This window comes from Panthera onca, chromosome B3, assembly GCF_046562875.1.
Source record: "Panthera onca isolate mPanOnc1 chromosome B3, mPanOnc1 haplotype 2, whole genome shotgun sequence".
Lineage (NCBI taxonomy): Eukaryota > Metazoa > Chordata > Mammalia > Carnivora > Felidae > Panthera > Panthera onca.
Window position 1 is genome coordinate 36,301,863 of NC_138344.1, and position 20,630 is coordinate 36,322,492.

The 20,630-nt window shown below is 49.6% G+C and overlaps 2 pseudogenes; both read left to right on the forward strand.

Moving 5' to 3' along the window:
- The first annotated feature begins 3,650 nt into the window (after positions 1–3,650).
- Positions 3,651–18,456, forward strand: LOC144616595 (suppressor of cytokine signaling 5-like; annotated as a pseudogene).
- Positions 18,350–18,977, forward strand: LOC132669629 (suppressor of cytokine signaling 5-like; annotated as a pseudogene).
- The last annotated feature ends 1,653 nt before the right edge of the window (positions 18,978–20,630 follow it).

A 20,630-nucleotide genomic window follows, 5' to 3' on the forward strand; every position in this document is an offset into this window, starting at 1 on the left:
AGCCAGCAGCAAAGACCTGGAATTTTCACAGTCAGGGAGAGGAGCCGAGGGAAGAGTTTGACCTCCCCCCTCCTTCTGGGCCTGCACTGGTGGTGAGCATCTACTGTCAAGAGGACAGGGGAAGGACAGCAGGAGCACCCGGGCTCAGGATGCCTGGCAGTGGCTTCTTCCAGAGAGACAGTGACTGAGTCTAGGGGACACTGGAGCCCAAGGGGATTAGAGAAGGAGAAGGAAAGACTGGGGGACCAGAATGTCTTGAGGGGAGATGTGACCCCCCCCCCCCAATGTACAGGATTCTATCCTCTTCATCCCCAGATCCCTGGCCCCTTAGCAACAGGGGCCCCTCTCAGAAAGTAAGGGGCCTATGGGGCTTTCTGAGAGGAAGTCCAGTGAGGGGAGGACCTGGAGGTGCTCATTAGTGTGGGTTGAATGAATGAAGCTCAAAATGGCACGTAAATGACAATGGCACCGTTTCTTGAGCGCCTGCCCTTCGCCAGGCACATTTACTTACTAGCAGCTCCTGTCCTACAAAGAAGCACCTCCATTTTGCAGATGAGAATAAATAATTTGCCCATGGTCACAAGGCTGTAATTCGTCCTCAGCTCTGCCGGACTCTGAAGTCTGTGTGCTTCCCGCGAAGCTGCACAGCTTCTGATTAGGGGCCCCCCTATCTAGTCGTCCCCCCCCCCCTCAAATACACACTGCAGAGAGCAGTTTACCGAGGTGTTCCCAGCAGGCAGCACGCTTCTCCCTGCCAGGTGTGGGAATACGAAGCCGGTAGGCGGGGCTCCAGGAAAAGAGGAGGGGATAAAGGGGAAATCAAGGGCTCTCTCTCAGGCTGTATGTTACCTGCTCTCCTGCCTCCCTCCCTCCCTCCTTTCTCTCTCTCTTCCCTCTCTCTCTCCCTTCCAGAACACTAACTGAGCCCTCCTGTGTGCTAGGCCTGTGCTAGGGCCAAAGTGAAGAAAAGAGGCACAAAACCTTGCCCTCGTGCAGCCTATTTATGGTCAACTGGCGAACACGGAGACGGTCATTCATCAAATGACTATGCAATCGCAACCGGAGGTGGGAGGGGAGGGGCTCACGTGTGCTTCCTTGGCTCCTTCTGCAGCAGATGTGCCCCCAGCATGGGAGGGGGCCCAGTGTCTGTGAGTTCTGTTCCCAGAGGCCTCTGTGCTGCAGGGGGAGCCAGCCATAGGCTGCTGTTGCCAAGCACCCCGAAGACATCCCTCCCCTTCCTGGCTTTTGTTTTGTGAAAACACGTTTTCAGGGGAATTATGCTGCATTGTCTGAGGGACGCGGGGCTTGGAGGGAGTGGGGGTGGGGGAAACAGCTGGAGGAGAGAATTGGGAGTGTCTCCCAACCAGAAAAGGGTCAGGCTTGGGAGGTGGGGAGGGTGCGCTGGGGGAGTGGTCAGCCCCATCACACAGGCTTCCAACACTGTCAAAGATGCAAACAATCCCTCATACGCACAGATGCCTGGCAGGGACACCATGGAGCTTCTAGTCTTCGGGGTCTAGAAAATTTGGACATAGCTATTACCTGTGGCATCCACAGCGGAACGGAGACTGGAGTACCTAGCCTCAACAGTGCATGTTCCGTAAGGCCCCGGAGACCCTTGCTCGAGTTGAGGGGGATTCTCAATGTCAGCTGAGGTGGAGTTTCCCACCCTCGTGGCCACCTCCTCCGTTCCTCACCTAGATGTCCCCAATTCATGTTCAAACTCCTGGCGTCTGAACTATCATATTTTTGTCTAACTGCGGTGGTTGACTTCCAGCCGGGATCCGTATCTGCTTTCCAGCTGGGGCACTGACCGGGGCGACACGGGGGGAGGAGCAGGGATGGCACTATTCATGGGGGATCTGTAAGGATTAAATGAGACAATTCACGTGCAGCGCTTAGTGCAGCGCCTGGCGCACGAAAGTGCCCGATAAACATTAGCTATTGTTATTAATTACCTCTCCAGGCAGGGTGGGAAGTGGAACAGAGGCGCGGAGGGGCATGGCGCGCCCAGATAGTTGGATCGCCAACGGCTGGTGCAGCACGGGGCTCAGGGGATGGTATCGGACGCAGGAGAGTGACCCAGGATCTAGAGCACGTATGGGATCACATGCACCATGGCCAGCGGGTTTGCGATTTCTCCCTGCAGGCCATGGGAAGTACTAGCGTTTTATCAGCAGGAACGTGCGTTTCAGGGAGCCCACTCCGCTGCAGTGTGGAAGATGGATCTGAGTGGAGAGAGACTCGGGGCGTGTTGTTACCTGCCGCTGACCCTGCTTTATGAGGACGGCGCTTCGGCATCTGAACAGGCAACATAAGGAGAAAGGGAGTCTAACCTATTTTCCAGCACCATCTCATTTCTAAGTGAGTAAGCAACTTTAGGATGTTAACTGTACAGTCAGGGAAGTGATACAGCAGGAGAGGAAACAACAACAACAACAACAACAACAACAACAACAAAAACCCGTAAAGAGATTGCAAGTGTGGCTCTGCAGGTGACAACGATCCAGGGACACAGAAGTGTCAAACTTTCCGAAATCCTGACACTTTTCCTCCCATCGTATGTTCTACCCACTGACCCGAGGAGACCTCCCCTTCAGCTTGTGCATTAATTAGGACTCTGGGTTGCAAGCAGCAAAGCAAACAAAACCTTTGCTCAAATGGGGTTGGGCAGTAAAGGGAAGTCACTGACTTGCATAACTAAAAAGCCTAGAGGTAGCTGGCTTCAGGTCAAGCTTGATCTAGTGGCTCAAACAGTGTCATCGGAGAAGTGGCTGCTCTCTGTCCTGCTATCTGCAATTTAGACTTCCTCCTCAGGCCTTAGACAATCTCCAGCCACCCCAGGCTTCCTCCTCACAATTATGAATGGCTGCACTGGTGCCTGATTCACATCCTTACTTTACTCTTTCCAAGGCCAGATGGGTGCTGTATGTGTGTGGGGTCTCTCTTCTGGGAGAAGTATTCCTCTAAGAACAGCCACCCTTTCCTCCCCTCACTCAGTCCATGTCTCCTTGCTTTCCATTGGCCTTGAGAGCTTATACGGCCCTCCCTAAACCAAGCCGTGTGGTAGGGGCTGGGAGACACAATTGCCCAAGGACGGACCTCAAAACACTCAAAACACATGAAAGAATGACAGGAGAGGAAGGGTGATTTCCTGAAGGAAACTGCCCTCAGAAGTAGCATATGGACACAGGCCACCATGACATTGGTTCTCCCTATGTCCTTAGCTTCTGTGACCACTCCTCCTAGAAACTGGGGATCCTTCTCGTTTCCCATCCTTGAGGTATGAGGGTCCTCACAGTGCTGTCTTAGGCCTTCTCTCTCCCTCTTCCACGTCCCCTCCCCACCCAGTTGTTGGCTCCTGAATCCACACCGCCCGTCCAGGTCTCACCCTGTGCCATGAGACCACGAGTCCAGCTGCCTGCTGGACCCGCTGGGGCCTGAAACCCAACATCCCTAAAACCTGACTCATTCTCACCCCCACCCCCCAAACCACCCGCTCCAAAACTGCTCTGAAACCCGGTCAGCCTTGACCCTTCCTCCCCCAGATATAACCAAGCCCCAACTATAAATCTCTGGGGAATCCATCTACCTCTTTCCAGCCCCACTGCCCAGCTCATGTTAGGTGCTCGGGAAGCACGGGGTGACCGATGGCTTCTGATTCAGCCAAGGCCACACCCCCTATTCTGCACAACCACCTCAGCGCTCCCGCAGCCGCCAGAATGGCCTTGCCACGAGGGCAGGGTCTGTATTGTTGTAACTGCTGCCTGAGCAGAGCCCGGGACGGTGCCTGGTGCTTCAAGATCTCCCCAGAACTGCGTGGATTGAACACACGGACGAATGGATGAGAGAGAAAAGAAAAAGGGACTGCCTCCTGGGGAAAAGAGTCAGCATCTGTGAGGCCCTGTGAGGCGGCCAGGAGGGCAGAGGACTCGGAAGGTCCTCTGGGTCTCCAGATCCTGGGATCCCCTCAGGCTCGGTGCGGTGAGGCCCGATGACCATGGGAGCAGTTAAAAGCTGAATCGCCCCGTTTCTTGTTTGAACTCATCAGAAAACGAGCATCTCGAGGCCAGGGGCTCTGGGAACAAAGCGTGCTTGTTCTTCCCCCGCCCGGGTCACGGTCACGGGTGCCGGGCATGTGGGTTAATGACACCTAGGATTTCAGCTCCTGTGGTGACATGAAAACGTGTATCGAGGAGAAGGCAAAATGGGCCTGCTGGGCTGTAAAAAGCTCACCAACTTTATTAACCTCCTGTGACTTGGCAGAGACGGTAAGCTGGTGGCAAACACACGGATGTGGAAACAGACGTGTGGCTCCGCGACTTTGGTCTTCTCTATGAGGTCTCTGTACTTTTCTAGACAAAGACTCGCGCTTACCTCTCTCCTGCTGAACAGGGGCCTCCTTCTGCCCTCGGCAGGCTCGGAACAAAAGGGAAAGGAAGGAGAAGACTCTTGTTTTGTCGTGTTCCTGCCTGGGCCAGTTTCCACGGACACCTCCCGAGCATGATCTTATTTAAACCTCACGGTAACCTTGAAAACAAACATCTTCACCTTCCTCCTTTTTATAGAGGAAGAGACAAAGGCTCAGAGAAGGCCCCCGATTGTCAGAGGCTGAGGGGTTGGCGAGTGTCAATACTGCGCCCTGCGTGCAAATCTGTTTTTCCTATAGACCTCGTCACCAGGCTGATTACACGGCCATGGTTAGATTTTAGGGTCTCTGTAACCTGCATCACACATGTCAGAAGCACAGGGGACGGGTTGGGGGTGGAGGGTTCAAACTGCCTTTGGCTCTGGCTCCCGAGGAGAAGCCTGAGCAGTAAACTTTACAGAACAGTCCAGGTTTCACGTTTGCAAGAAAATAATACATGCGTACCATGATAGATTCTCTGCCTGATTTCTCCATATGAGGCTCGCCTTGTATTATGATGCTTAAAACTTTTTCTTTTGCTTTTTTAAATTTTTTTTATTTTTTATTTTTAAAAAAAAATTTTTTTTACGTTTATTTATTTTTGAGACAGAGAGAGACAGAGCATGAATGGGGGAGGGGCAGAGAGAGAGGGAGACACAGAATCCGAAGCAGGCTCCAGGCTCCGAGCCATCAGCCCAGAGCCCGACGCGGGGCTCGAACTCACGGACCGTGAGATCGTGACCTGAGCTGAAGTCGGACGCCCAACCGACTGAGCCACCCAGGCGCCCCTTTTGCTTTTTTTTAAATATTTATTTATTTATTTTGAGAGACAGAAAGTGAGCAAGAGAGAGCAGGAGAGGGTCAGAGAGAGGGAGACAGAGAATCCCAAGCAGGCTCCACACCATCAGAGCAGAGCCCAACGTGGGGCTCGATCCCACAAACCACGAGATCACAACCTGAACTGAAACCAAGAGTTGGATACTTAACCAACTGAGCCACGCAGGCTCCCCTCTTTTTCTTTTTAATACGGAGAGATTCCAAGAAGAAAACCCAAAGTGAGCCATTAAGCTCCCTGGTCAGGTTAGACTTTGTGGACACTAAACTTATTGTGGTATCATTTCACAGAATACACATGTATCAGATCATCATGTTGTACGCCTAAAACTTATATAATGTTACCTGTCAATTATATCTCCATAAAACGGGGGGCGGAAAACCTAAGTATAAATTCGGGAAATTCAAACAGCAGGAACATTTTTAAAGTTAAGTACTATTACCTTCTCTCTCTCTCCCCCAAAGGCAATCTTTGCCAACATTTTCTTGTGATTCCTTCAGCCAAAGGGAACACATACGCGTAGGACTGTATTTTGTCTGTGACAGGAGTAGGGTCACATGATACCCCTGAGACGTTCTTTCTTTACCTTGTTCTTTTTCACTCCGTACCACATCTGAGAGAATCTTCCCACTTTAGCACCAGACCATCCACCTTCCTTTTCCTAAGCACATGGTGTTCATTTTCTTTGCTCGTTTGAAAAACCCGGTTTGGGGTCTTTTTCCCCATCAAACTCTTAGAACTTACAGGAGTCAGTTTTCGGTCAACTTTATGTGTTACAAATACATTGTCTTCATTTTTCACTGTATAATCTCAAACACATGTTCACATTTCTTGTTCCTAGAGGTGGCTCAAATGATTGCTTCATAAGGACCAGGAGGAGGGCAGGAAGGGGCTGTATTTGTTTTCTACTGCTGCCATAAGAAATTACTACAAATCTGGTGGCTTAAAACCAGTCGAATTTACCGTCTGAGGTTGGCAGTCTGAAGTGGGTCGCGGGGCTACGTTCCTCCTGGAGGCTCTGGGGGAGAACCTATCTCTTTGCCTCTTCCAGCTTCTAGGCCCCCCCCCCCTTGATTTCTGGCCCCTCCCCCCAAGCCAGCATCATAGAGTCCTCTCCTCCCTGGCTGTTTCTATCCTTACATCCTTCCTCTCTATTTGAGCCTCCTGATTCCTCTTAGAAGGATCCCTGTGATTACACTGGGCCCATCCAGATAACGCAGGATAATCTCCCCATCTCAAAATCTTTAATCACGGTGGCAAAGACCCCTTTGCCATGTAAATTGTGACTATGTCCAGGGATAAGGACATGGACATCTTTTGGCGGGCGGAGGAGGGGTGGGAAGGAGGGTTGGTAGTATTGCTCCAAAGCATAGCCACCCCTCCTCCATCTCTGGCACTCTAGAACTTTCTACATGCAGTGTGACCTAAGCCTCAGTGCAGACCTCTTCTTCCAACCCCATCTAAAAGGGGAAGCCTGGGGCACCTGGGTGGCTCAGTAGGTTAAGGGTCTGACTTCGGCTCAGGTCATGATCTCACGGTTTGTGAGTTCGAACCCCGCATCGGGCTCTGTGCTGACAGCTCAGAGACTGGAGCCTGCTTCAGATTCTGTGTCTCCTTCTCTCTCTCTGCCCTCCCCCACTTGTGCTCTGTCTCTGTCTCTCAAAAATAAATAAATAAGTGTAAAAAAAGGGGGGTACCCTTATTCTTCAAGGGCTGGCACATCACCGTGTTTGTTTCTTTCTCACCCCAACAAACCCCCCTCCCATCTGGCACAGGGACAACTTCTGGAAATCAAGCTCTTGTGCTAAGAAATTAACTCTCCCAGCTGGACCTTACTCCCTGACCAGGCTCTAAGCTCCTGGAAGTTTCAGCTTTTGTTGGTTTGTACCCAATATGCCTATTGTGGTACCACCTGCTGTCAGAGAGAAAAGAAAGGAGGGGGGCTGGAAGAAAGGGAGCCGGTTGCTTCTCTGCAGCCCAGGGGGCCTCCCTCTCTCTTCCCTCCTGCTCACCTGGGGCTCAGCTTGACCTCTCTCCCCATGGGTGCCTGGGTTTTCTAAGGGCCACCTCGGAGCAGAGACCTTGCAGGAGGATCTTGCCCTATTTTCCATCTAGCTATCGGTGCCCTGGTTTCTGTTCTGCACAATGCTGGGGCCACCACAGGAGCAACAGGGACACTTGGTATGAAGCTGAGCGTCTTTCGGGGTTCTGCTGGGGGTGGAAGGGTGAGGAGGGCAAGGGGTGGTTTCTGGCGTAGGGAAGGAGTTCAGATATTGTGTCTTGTTCAGGTACTTCGTCTCAGAGGCGGTGGGGGGGGGGGGGTGGACTGGATGGCCCCTCGGGGTTGCTACCAGTCCCACGTATCCACAACTGCCACACCCCCACCCCGGCAAATCTGCCTCTTTCTCTGAAACCTCCAGATTTGAGACCTCCCTGGGCAAGTGGCCATGGAATTTTTGTGCCTCCTGATTATAAAAATAGCACATGCCTCTTATTATTAAAAAGTTGACAGTCTCAGAAAAACATAAAGAAGCAGGAAGCTATGATACCCCCAATCCAGGTATCCGGGAGGAACCACGGTTGACCTCTTAGCCTATGTCCTTCTAGTCTTTCTACGCATATATATTTGTAACTCCTGTGAGAGGCTTCTTTCTGGGGTCTTCTGGGGAGGGGGCATCTGGAGATTCACTTAGGACCTTCAGGTATCCCCAGTAGGGGGTTGCTGGCCATGTTGCTTTGGCCCATGCCACCAGGGAGAAGGTTGAGCAACCTTTCTCGGCAGCGGTCCTGGGACCTTAAGGAACATTTCAGTTCCGTACTGGATGACAGCAGAATACCGTCTCCAAGTCTTACAGAATGGGAGTCCTATTTGGAGGGGGTGGGAAGGTGGTGTAGGTATCTCATGATATTCCGCCCCCACCCCACCCCCCCACCCCCCGCCAGCCCAGGAGCCCTCCTGCTTGGATGTCTTTCTCCTCTCCTCTCTTTCCTGTTGCCCCTCTGACGCCGCACCTCTTCCTGCTCAGAAATCCAGCTCATCCCCTTCTGGAACAACCTCTCCCTGAAACAAACCAGAGACTCTTAAATCCACTCCTGTACCTCCCACGCTCCCAGCTCCTGGCTCTGAATGACCACGGCTCGTCTCCACTGCTGCCACAGCTGCTCCTGTCTGGAAGACAAGAGGGCCTCTGCAGGGGGGTGCAGGGGATGAGGGAGGAGCCCTGTTCTCTGAAGTGCAGGGACAGAGGGGGGCAGGTGGAGGGTCCTTCCTCCAAATCATAGCTGCTTCACCCAACAATGTACCTATAATACAACATGTCTCACGAGCTCAAGACTAATTCTTCCAGGAACAAAAATACCCACAACCGTACAAATAATATTTGACACACATAAGAAATTAATATTCTTCCTATTACTATACTCGTAACGCTATTTCCTGTGAGCAAACTGCCTGACCTTATTAGCTCGAGAGAACATTTACCTCCTCTCTGTCAAGGTTAGATGACAAGATATCCTTCATTAACTTGACAAAAAAGCATATTGCTTTAATTGCTAGGAAAGGAAATTGGGGTGGGTGTGGGGTGGGGGGGATGGGTGGGGCGAAAAGTCGCTCTTTCAGTCTATCACACACATATTTTTAACATACTTGAAAATACACAATTTTGTATCTTGCTTTTTTTCACCATGTGATAAACACTGTCCCCCCATTTTAAAAAAAAAATTCACCAAACACCCTGTCTTACATAAGCACCATTTAAAACCATTGTGTAACATCCCATCGTAGAACAGAGCCTGGGCTTTTTAGGGGCAGAAAGTCAACATCCCAGGATCATTCTTGCTAAAGTAAATCCTTAAGAGCCCTAATAACTAGCTTGGGAATTGCTGGAGACTTTCCAGAGAAATCACTAATAGGGAACAGCTTACATTAAGTTGGAAAGGCTGTTCTAGGATATCAGAGCTGTGTGCAAGACAGCTTGAGGCCAGCCCTGCTGTAACCCGAGTGAGCTGGGTCAAGAATCACATCCTAGGAGGGGCCAAGATAAAAGTATTAAAACAACAACAACAAAACCAAACAGACACAAAAGGTACTCAACCTGGGTGACTGTGGCAGCAGCCATCAACCGTCCCCCAGGAGTAGAATCAGTGACATTTCATCTTGGACACAGGCAGACAGCTGTATTCCTGGATGGGAATGAACAGGCGTAGGAGCAGGAGATTCCTAATTTCAAGCTCTGACCATCTCTGAGACTAGGTAGCCCTCAGTTCTCAACGCTGACTGAACGTTGGGGGGGCGGGGGTGGGAAGAAAAAAAACAAAACACAAACCCAAAGGAAATGCCCAGGACTTAATCACAGTCTGATTAAAAATAAAAATCAGATCCGCCCCCGGAGAATCCTAGGGAAAGCCAAAGCTCTCTGTTCAGTTTGTGCGGCTTAGATACCCTAGAACGCCTTTCTGAAGGCAGGGGGGTGGACTGTATGACCTCCAGTATGTGTCACATCCACCCCCACCAAGACTTGGCAGCAAATCCTGGGATGTCAGGAGTATTTTTTGCCCATTTTTTTTTTTTTTTTAATTTTGCAAACCTATTTTCAAGTCTCGTCATCCGGGAGACTTGGTTAATAGGACAGAAATTTGGGGGTATGACAAGGAACTCTGACTGCCTTAGGTCTTCCCAGATGGGTCTAGCAGTCCCAAGTTTCATCCAGATATCTGCAGGGGACCTTCCAGGGAAGTGATGGGCTGCTCACTGCCCCATTAGGATTCCTCTATGGTCTTCCCAGAGGGCCCAGCCTGACCAGATGTGGCCTGGAACTGGGGGGGAAGCCGCGGAAGAGGAAGCTAGCTTCCTGCTACATCACAAGCGGCTTCTGGTAGCCAGCCCTGAAATGGTCCCCCACACCCACTCAAACATGCCGTCAGCCAGTGAAAGTCATCCACACTGCCTCCAAAGTCTGTCTTGGATCCACTTCTCTTCCTCTCCAACACCAGCTCCCCAATGTCGAGATGATCTCCTCACTGGTCCACCCACCTCTAATCTTTCTGCCGTGGGTCTATTCCCCACGTGCCACAGCCAACGTGATCGTTGAACTTCTGTTTCCAAGATGGTGTAAAGGTAACAGTGCCCCCTTCTGTTACTGGAAATAATCCAAAACCAAAAAGGAACTGAAAGCAAAGCACTAACTCCGTTTTTAGTAAAAGTAGAACCTAAGACACAAAACAGGCGGAAGAGTGACCCCCCCCAAACGATGGATCTTCAGCAGAGGCGCTCGTAGGAGGAAGCGGAGAGAGCACACCAAACCGCCAGCTTGCAAAGAAGGTAAGGGGCGCACCTGGACGAGCAACGCAGAGAGCCCTCGTTTGCAACAGCTGGAAGCAGGTGCACGTGCTGGTGACATGGGTTCTGCTGGACCGGGACTAACCATACTCGTAGGAAGTGGTTTGTCTCTGTGGCAACAGGGGAGGAGTGACTTTGCATGCTGGGAAGAGCCTCGCCATTGGTGAAAAGAATTCAAGGCTAAGTGCCCTTATATTGCCCCCGGGTCATAAGGAAAATTTAGCCCACCTGGAAGACAACCTTGTCCACTGTCATAGAGGAGGCGCAATGGGAAAGGAGAAAAAAAAATCACCTGCTTCAGTGACAAGTAATCTATACAAAACAATGACAAGAAAAAAAGGAGGGGTGGGGGGAGAAACAAACAGCAGGCAAAGAAGATACACCCAAAAATGTTGCCACAGAGCAGATGAAAACTCTAACCGGAAAATGAAGAGAACGTAGGGAAGCGATCGCCTCCGTGAAGAAAAGTACAGACCTTAGAGATCCCGGAAGAGGTCATGAAACAGTAGGAGGAAATGGATCCCGAGCCGGAGTGCTCAGAAAAAAAGACAGCCATCCAAACTTCATTCTTAAAATAAAGTCTAAAATCGGAAGGAGTAAAGGGGACCATAAATCCTGTTAAAAACTCAGTGAAAAATAGCCAGAGGAGTACAAATTACAGAAATGGATCGGCTGGGAGACAGTAGGTATGAAGGACAAAAAAAGAGCTGTTTGTATGTGCGTGAACTACTTCTGAAAGAGCACACAAGAAATTGATCGGATGGTTTGCCTCTAGGGAGGGGAGGGGTGGGAGGAGGGCAGGGATGGAAGGCAGAATTTCCACTTTTCTGCCTTTTAAGAATGTTGACTTGCATGAACATAGTAGCTCTTCAAGAAATATTCTCATCCGGCAAATCCCAAAAGCCCCCAGCACACATAACGCATGCACATTTACCAACCTGATCGTGTTATTTACTCCGCTCCCTGAAAACCTCTGAATGGCTCTCCTTGCCGTTAGGATAAAGAGTGTACATCCATCTCCAGATGGCTTAGCCGTAGGGCGACCATAGAATTTATTGCGCAACAGGGCAGTGTTGAGGTGGGACAGGGGTCGGTGCTACATGTGTAACCTGAGACTAAAGTCGCCTACCTACGCGGGTGGTCACGACCTGACCCTTGCGGCCCTCTCCAGCCTCCCCGCTCAGCCCCCAGCTCTCTGTGCCCAGCCACACTCCAGAACCCTCCACGGGGCTAGCCCTTTGGATCTGAATGTACCTCTCACCACTTCGCGTATTTTACTAATTCTAAAATGCACGTTTCCCTCTCTACATTTGTACGTCTGAAATTAGAACAGGTCTTACAATCCACAGCGTGTCCTAGTTTTATCCGAAGCAAGCTTGTTGGTGGGCCCTAAATGAATGGCACATCCTACAACAGAAGGCACATGTTATCACTCTGAACTGTAACTGTCTCGTCCCACGGCTAACAGTAGTTACATGGTAAATAAATTCCACAAGGAAGCAGAAATTTTCAGGAAAAAAAAAATCGGGCGGGGTTAGGGGATTTTCTCTTGAAAACTTCTGAAAGTTTTTTTTTTTTTTTTTTTTCCTGAATATGACTGGTTTTCTCTAGGTCTTTCAGGTCTCCAAATAACCCAAACTTGATTATAGAATGAAATCAAGTTCCATACCAAATACATCTTTATGTTTCTAACAGCAGGACTTTTGATCTATAAAGGAAAGTGAAATAAAGGTGAAAAATATATATATATTTCTATTGCAGCATCTCTACCTCATCCTTGACTTGGGTCACAAGGTACAATTGACAAAGTGCAAAAGAACATGTTCACTCATTCAAGAAACGTCCACGGAGCGTCCATGGAGCCCCCGTGATGATCTGTCTGCCCTTGGCTCCGTACTGAAAACACCCCAACAAATAAGACCAAGTCTCCTCCCTGCAGAGCTTACAATCTAGTGATGGGTATGAAACAGGAACATACGCACAAGTAAAAATATGACATGTCAGAAGTGGTGGTTATAATGATGATAATACACTCACTGGAGATCTCCAGGGGAGAGACTTGGCGAAATTACTTGAAAGAATGTTTCAGTTGATTCTTGTGATCACTGGCTGCCTGGGCTGTATTAGAGGTTTTGAACTTAGGCTGCGAGTTCATGATAGAATCACATGACACGCTTTCATGTGCACGACACCTGGGTCCCTCCCCTAAAGATTGTGATTTAATCCATCTGGGGGAGCCCTGAGCTTCTGTATTTATTTAAAAGCTCACCAGGTAATGCTAGTGAACTGCCGGGGGTTGAGAATGGAGGGCTGTTGCAGTCTCAGGGATGTTTGGAGATCGGAATTAGGAGCTCGCTCCTCCCAGGCTATCCACTCCTGCCCAGGAGTCACGATTAGGCTCTTACACCCACCTGCCCGCCCGTGTCCAAGGCTAAATGTCTTCAGATCTACACCCAGGGACAGACTGATGGCCAGCTGGCGTACTGTGCCTTCGCATCTGCTTTTATACTTTTGCTTCGGCTCCTCCTTGGCTATGCTTCCTGTACAAAGCCAAGTCTGGGAGGTGACCCCTACCATAACATTTCAGTCAGGCCCTAATGCCTTCTGTGCACAGCTGTGACTGCCTGGAGGACAGTCCAGTCCCCGAGCACAGGTTGCTTTCCGTCAGCAATTTCTTTGCAAAGTCCCCGGTGTAGAATTTCCATTAGTGACTCCATTTTGAAATCCCATCAAGTCTACCAGGTGCTATGCCAAGAACCCAATATGTAAACACCCTAACAACTCCCTCTTAAAAAAAAAAAAGAAAACAAAATGTTTTGCTTTTCAGATCAAAATTTCCAAAATTATTCTATCCCTACACCTGGCCTCTGAGGGGGATTGAAGAGGGAAAAGATTGGGGTCCCAGGACATCCAGGTGAGAGGAGCCTAGCTATTCTCTTTTCTTATGACTCGCCTCTGAAATCACTCCCACCCTGACATGAACTTGCAGGAAAGCTCCCCAACTGGCCTTGGCTGGAGCTGGGTGACATCTGTGAGCCTCAGTTACTCCATCTGTTGGTATTATTGAAAGAATCAGGGGTGGGGCGCCTGGGTGGCTTGGTCGGTTAAGCGTCCGACTTCGGCTCAGGTCATGATCTCGCGGTCCGTGAGTTCGAGACCCGCATCGGGCTCTGTGCCGACAGCTCAGAGCCTGGAGCCTGTTTCAGATTCTGTGTCTCCCTCTCTCTCTCTGCCCCTCCCCTGTTCATGCTCTGTCTCTCTCTGTCTCAAAAATAAATAAACGTTAAAAAAAAAAAAGAAAGATAGAATCAGGGGTGTGGGGGCGTCTGCGTGGCTCAGTTGGTTGAGCGTCTGACTTCTGCTCGGGTCATGATCTTACGGTTCGTGAGTTTGAGCCCCATATCAGGCTCACTGCTGTCAGCCCGGAGTCTGCTTCAGATTCTCTGTCCCCCCCTCTTTCTCTGCACCTCCTTTGCTTGTGCTCCCTCTCTCACTCTCTCTCTCTCTCAAAAATAAATAAAATGTTAAAAAAAAAACAAACAGAATGAGGAGTGCCGGGACCGAAGCAGCAAGTACCAAACCTTGCACATAGTAGGCAGTTCTGGTTGTTATTACCTCCCTCTGCCTTCCAGTGTTTTTCTTCTAGAGAACTGATTGTGTCCGGACTGTTTTATGTCATTGCTCAATGAGCTGGAAACGGCAGCCGTGCTGATTAGAATGCTGGTTTGCAGGGAACAAACAGTAGTGTTGACATTTGCAGAAAGCTTTCTTGCTAAACTTTAAACACTTTGCAGATCTAATCCTGCTGGCATTGCCTGTTAGTGATATTTCTATGGCTATGATGGACGCGCCGAGTTCAATCAGACACCCGGGGAAAGGGCAGGATAATTGGTTTCCTTTAGGGTTCCAGCAAAGGTAGGTGGATACCAAGTTCATTTTAGCATGAAGGAGGCTAACTTGTATTGAGCGTTACCTGTCTGGCACATAGGAGGAGCTCAATAAATGTTGACAAGCTGAATAATGTGAAGGAATGATTAATTAATTGCATAGGCCAGAACGGACTCTGCATTTTTATTGGGTACTATCTGTTCTATATGCACAAAAGGCTAATTTCAAATATTGATGTATTTATTTGAGCACAAAATGGCCACCTTCTCGCCGTGTTCTCATATGGCCTTTCCTTGGTACGCGTAAAAGAAAAAAGCCGTCTGGTGTCTCTTCTTTATTTTCCATGTTTTGCTTATAGATTTATTTTGAGAGAGAGTGAGTGAGCAGGGGAGGGACAGAGATAGGGAGAGAGAAAATCCCAAGCAGGCTCCACACTCAGCACAGAGCCCGATGCGGGGCTCGATCCCACCACCATGCGATCCTGACCTGAGCTGAAATCAAGAGTTGGATGCTTAACTGACTGAGCCACCCAGGTGCCCCTGGTGTCTCTTCTTATAAGGACACTAGTCCTATTAGATCAGAGGCCACCCTATGGCCTCACTTAATGTTAATTAACTTCTTAATTCCGATTATAGCCACATGGTTAGGGCTCCAAAACATGAATTGGTGGGGGGTCAGGGGGAGGGGACACTAACGTGAAGACCCCAACATTACCCTACAGTGCAGTAAGTCCTGTGATGGAGAAAGCTCTGATTGTGAGCTCCTTAAGGCTAACTGGAGCTTTGGAAGGGTTTACGCAGGGGAGGGAGTAGCAAACCATAGCCCAGCCTTCTCTTCGTTTCATCTCAGGTGCCCAGGGAAGTTGGTTCAGTAAGGCTGCTGAGATGGGGGTCCAGCCTGCAGGGAGGAAGGCGGAGGAGGAACCCCGTACTTGGCGTGTCTGACATCCACAGATGCCTCAGGTCTGCAGTCCCCTGTCCGACGCCAGGTCCAGAGCCCCCTCCGTGTCCCCTTCTCTTGCAGAGGCCTAAGCAGGGTGGGGACAAGCACGGCGGCCAAGAGGCCAGATCCCAGAGCCGGAGGCCAGCTCCCTCCCTTGCACCTTGTAGGGTTGCAAACCGGCTCAAGCCTCTCTGTGTCCCCTCCTCCAGTCTCTGGTTTGTGCCCAAGGAAGGGCCCAACTGAGTCTTCCCCAGACCTTTATGCAGAATCTTCGTGGACTTCCTGAGCCTGGGAACTCTGGGGCAGCCGCTGTCCCCGCAGGGCAAGCAGTGCAGCACGCCCAGGGGACTGAGAACGCCCCACACCCCTTTCCACCTTCTCCCCTAATGTCGCTCAGCCACTCTGCGTGGCCTGCACCCTGCCCTTTGGGTGTAGGCACCCTACCCCACCCCTGCACCCCCTCCGTACCTCAAACCCCACAAGGGGAGCACGGGGTCCAGGGACAAGGAGGGATGAAATCAGGTAATTACCATCCTCCTTCTCCTCAACAGACCACCCTGAGCACCACTGCGGGACGGCGCCCAGCAAGGGCAAGGCCACAGAGAGGCTTCCTTCCTGTTTTCAGGTCAGGTGCCTGTAGTGAAGACTCAGTGAGTTGTGAAATGCCTCTCCCTCTCCTCCGCTTCCTTCCATGTCCTGTCTGCCTGCCTCTTTCTCTTTTCATGATTTTCCTTGTTCCATCACACAGGGGATACACAACCGCATTTTCAGGTAAGACGTTGAGACCATACATGATTGAGATTACAAAGCAAAGTGTCAGCATCCTGCCGTGCCTCCACCTCCCCCACAATCCCCCTTTCCTCCTCCCAGGTGGAATCACTGCCAGAGTTTGGTATGCACATCTTATCCCCGTAGCTGGGGGAAGTTCCTGAATTTACACATATGTGAATACACACGTCTGCCCAGTATATACAAGTACGGCCTTCTTATCTATATGCCTACGTGTACATGTAGGTACGTATAACTTTTGCGATGTTTTGATATAATCGAGGCCATACCATAAGTGTTCTGCAACTTGCTATTTGCGTGTGATGTGTTTGGGGGAACCGTCAATCACAGAACACACAGGTCTACACCGGAGCCCTGTCTCGTCCTAACAGCTGCACGTTCCAACCTGCAGATTTCTGCAGGTTTTTTAACCTCTCATTATGGACAGTTCTGGGGTTTCAAAGGTTTGTTTTGGTATCACAAACGAGGAAGTGACGACTATTATGATCAGTTATCTGTCGCTGCCTAGCACATCACCCCAAAACTTGGTGGCTTAAAACCATAATACGTATTTATTATCACTCACGGTTTTTGCCAGGCATTGATCTGGGAGCCGCGCGGTCAGGTGGCGTCTGCCTCCGCATTTTTCACGAGGCTGCAGTCACTGGGTTGTGGGGGGCGGGGGCCGGAGGGTCCCCTCGCTCACAGGGCTGGCAAGTGGGTCTCAGTTGATGGCGGCGAGCCTTCGTTTCTCCCCATGTGGGCCTCTCCACTGGGCACTCTCACAACATGGTGGCTGGTTTCCCCCAGAAGGAGTTATTCAAGAGCGAGCAAAGCAGACGCAGCAATGCCTGTTAAACCTAAGTTCAAAGGTCACACGTGGTCAGTAGGAGGTGTTTTTCCATTCCAGTGGGGGCTGGGGGAGGGGGGGGGGAGCTGGCTGGGGACAGGCAGTCCGGAGGAAGCTAGACTGCCTTCCATTGGAGGGGACTGGACCACATCAGCCAGGGAGCCGGCGGACTCTCAGCGACCTCTCGACCGCGCCTGCGCCGTCTGGACCCGTCCAGGGTCATAGGTGCCCCTGATTGAGGCCGCCCCGCCCCCGCCGACAGATCTCATCATCAACGGTTTAAGCGGGGCAGACGGGGGATAATTTCAAACGCAGGTGCCAGAATCTCTTCGGTCATGACGGAGGAAGCCACAGTGAACACGTGGACGTGAACTCCAACAGTTATTTGTCTGCTAAAGAGAGAAACATCAGGATAGGTGACTCAGCTCCTCAGCAACAAAGCAGCCCCTCGGGAGAAACACGACTCGCAACAAGAGATTCCTACTCTGGGCATGTTCCATGGAGTGGAAGAAAAAAACTTTCTTGTTCTCCAAAGACACAGTTCATCGGATACTGATAAAAGGTTTGGGAGAACTCGAATTGGACTCCAAAGAAGAGAGGTATGGCGTAAGCTCTGTGCACAAGACGGACAGAGGGTCCAACAGAACTGTAGGAAGTCGCTCTCTGACACAGAGGTTGCGGGAAACTGTGGGCCTGTGTTTTCCCATGAGGACTTACAGCAAGCGGCCAAAACCCCTCTTCTAATAAAGGAAAAATACACCTTTCTGAATTAGTGCTTGAGAAATGCCCTTTTCCTGCTAACTCAGATTTAGCCCCCAAACGGCACTTATTACATGGCACATAGCCCCTGTGAGCCTACACTCAACGTTTTTTGATACATTTGATAGATCCTCGGTTTCTACGAAAGATGAAGGAGATCAGCTTTGAAAAAGAAAGCAGTGGGGCGCCTGGGTGGCTCAGTTGGTTAAGCATCCGACTTCGGCTCAGGTCATGATCTCATGGTTCATGAGTTCGAGCCCTGCGTCGGGCTCTGTGCTGAATGCTCAGAGCCTGGAGCCTGCTTCCGATTCTGTGTCTCCCTCTCTCTCTGCCCCCCTCCCTCCCCCACTCACACTCTGTCTCTCTCTCTCTCAATAAATAAACAAAAAAGAAAAAGAAAGCAGCAAAGTATTGAAGAGGGGGTTGACCCCCCCTCCCAACGCACACATGTACATTTGAAGTGGACCACACAGGTTGATCCGTTTTAAGGTGGGACCGACGTTAACCTGGAATGACTGAACTAAGTGGGGACAATCCTGCAATTCCATAAGCTGATGTGACTCAGCAGGGGATACTACCACCCTGTGTCTGAGGTCAAGGAGGCAGAAGCAACAGCAGGTGTCTGGAGACAGCCTATGCTCACAGGTTAGCAGACAGGGAGCTTGGAAAGTCCATACACAGATTGATTACATCCCCCGCTTCGTGCCTGATTTGCTTCAGATTACAGGGAATCCCTGTTGCTGGGGAGTGATGGACCGTTACGAAGCTAAGCCTCCTTGAAGGGAAACCTGAAGGCACATTCTCGCTCAGGGACTCTGAGCAAAAGGTCTCCCTCTTCTCCATGAGCTCCCGGCGCTACAACAGATCCCTGTGTGCCCCGACTGCACAGTGGAACCACAACGTTGGTTCTGACGCCCACGACCATGTGTGTTTCACTCCTCCGCTGTCACAGGACTTTCGGAACATTATAAAGGTCCCAGTGCTGGCATGGTTTCTTTTTTTGAACCATCGCTTACTATCTCACCAAGCAGGACTTTCCCTTTTAGCCTGCAGTATATCTGCCATGCCGTAATCTGCAGACGCACTAATATGATGGAATTGATGGGCTCCCTTTACCATCAGCGTTGCAGGACTTTTTTTGAAAGAGTATCGTTATAGGCAAAAAGGTAGAGTTCGCTGGTTAGAATGAGAACCAGTGAAGGCAAAGGAAACTCTCCTGCCCTCAAAGGGCGTTAACTAAATCTGCTTTTATGTGCATCAAACAATACACCTATAGCAAGTACTGTATGCATCAGTGTTAGGTTTTTTCAGTACAGGATGTAGGCTTAGTATCCATCAGAGGCAATCTGCTGTTACTTACTCAGATAAACGTGGTGCCTATGGAGACATCAGAGGACAGGGCTACAGGTGTTCAGGAAGGCTACAAACACATTTTGTCCATTGAGCTAACCGTTTGGTTTTTGCAAACTGTAGTAATTGAGTGAGGCAACTCCGGGGCATTTGCCGTGAAGAATTCTATTTATTACTAAAGAACAAATTATTAATATTGGATGAGTGTTTCAACAGTGTGACTAATGTTTAAAATCGTTATTTTTTTTTCCAGACTTTTTCTGTGAGCTTCCAAAAGTAATGATGTTTGTAGTGACTATAAATCAAGCTTTGGAAGTCCAAAAAATAAAGACGGCCTTCCTTTGAGGAAAAAAAAATGCAGTTTTCTGGCCACAAGGTATTGGTATAGTTTATAGTCAGTCCCCTGTCTATTCTGCAAAAGGTACTGTTAAGTAAACCGGGTTTTCTAAGTAGTTGTTCTAAATTTTCAGGCTTCTAAACTTGGCAATAGAATTTTATTTAAAGGCCCTAGGTATTAACTTTTTAAAAAAATGAGTGCTTTAACTTAAAACACACTGGGGAAAGCTGCAATGTAGTCCTGTGTGTGATTTTTTAAATTTCTTAATATTTTTATTTTATTTTTGAGAGAGAGAGATGGAGGGTGAGCTCGGGGTGGGGGGGCAGAGAGACAGGGAGACACAGAATCCAAAGCAGGGTCCAGGGTCCAAGCTGTCAGCACAGAGCCTGATGCGGGGCTCGAACCCATGAACAGTGAGATCATGGCCTAAGCCGAAGTCAGATGCTTAACGGACTGAGCCACCCAGGAGCCCCTGGTTTTTTAGGTTAAAACATGTAGTCTAACCATTGATTAAAGTTGCATCTTTTCCTGGGCCCATGATGAGTTTGTGAACCATGAAGAAAATGAGACTAGAAGATGCCCGACCAGGTCAGATCAACAATAACTACAGTGGTTGCTGATGTGATTATTGTTAAACTGTAATGAACAATTTGGATTTATCTCTTTGTTGTAAACTCTTATAGCTGAATTGCTTAAGTACAATTTATAGAATTTCAGTGCAGTTAATTTCTAACGGAAAATCTGAAACTTACATTGTAGATTTAAAAGGTACTGTACAGGGGCACCCGGGTGGCTCAGTCAGTTGAGCGTCTGACTTTGGTTCAGGTCATGATCTCATGGCTCGTGGGTTCAAGCCCCACATCGGGCTCTGTGCTGACAGCTCGGAGCCTGGAGCCTGTTTCAGATTCTGTGTCTCCCTCTCTCTCTGCCCCTCCCCTGCTCAAGCCCTGTCTCTTTCTCTTTCTCAAAACTAAACATTAAAAAAAATTTTTTAAAGGTACTGTGCAACCATTATATTTGTAAATTATTTAGCACATTTTTGTCACCTAGAATAGCGTGCCATACTACTCGAGGGGGCTATCTTGCAAGTAATACCAAGTTCCAGGGTTTGCTTCTTAGTATTGAACTACATTTACAGTTCTGTCCTAGACATGT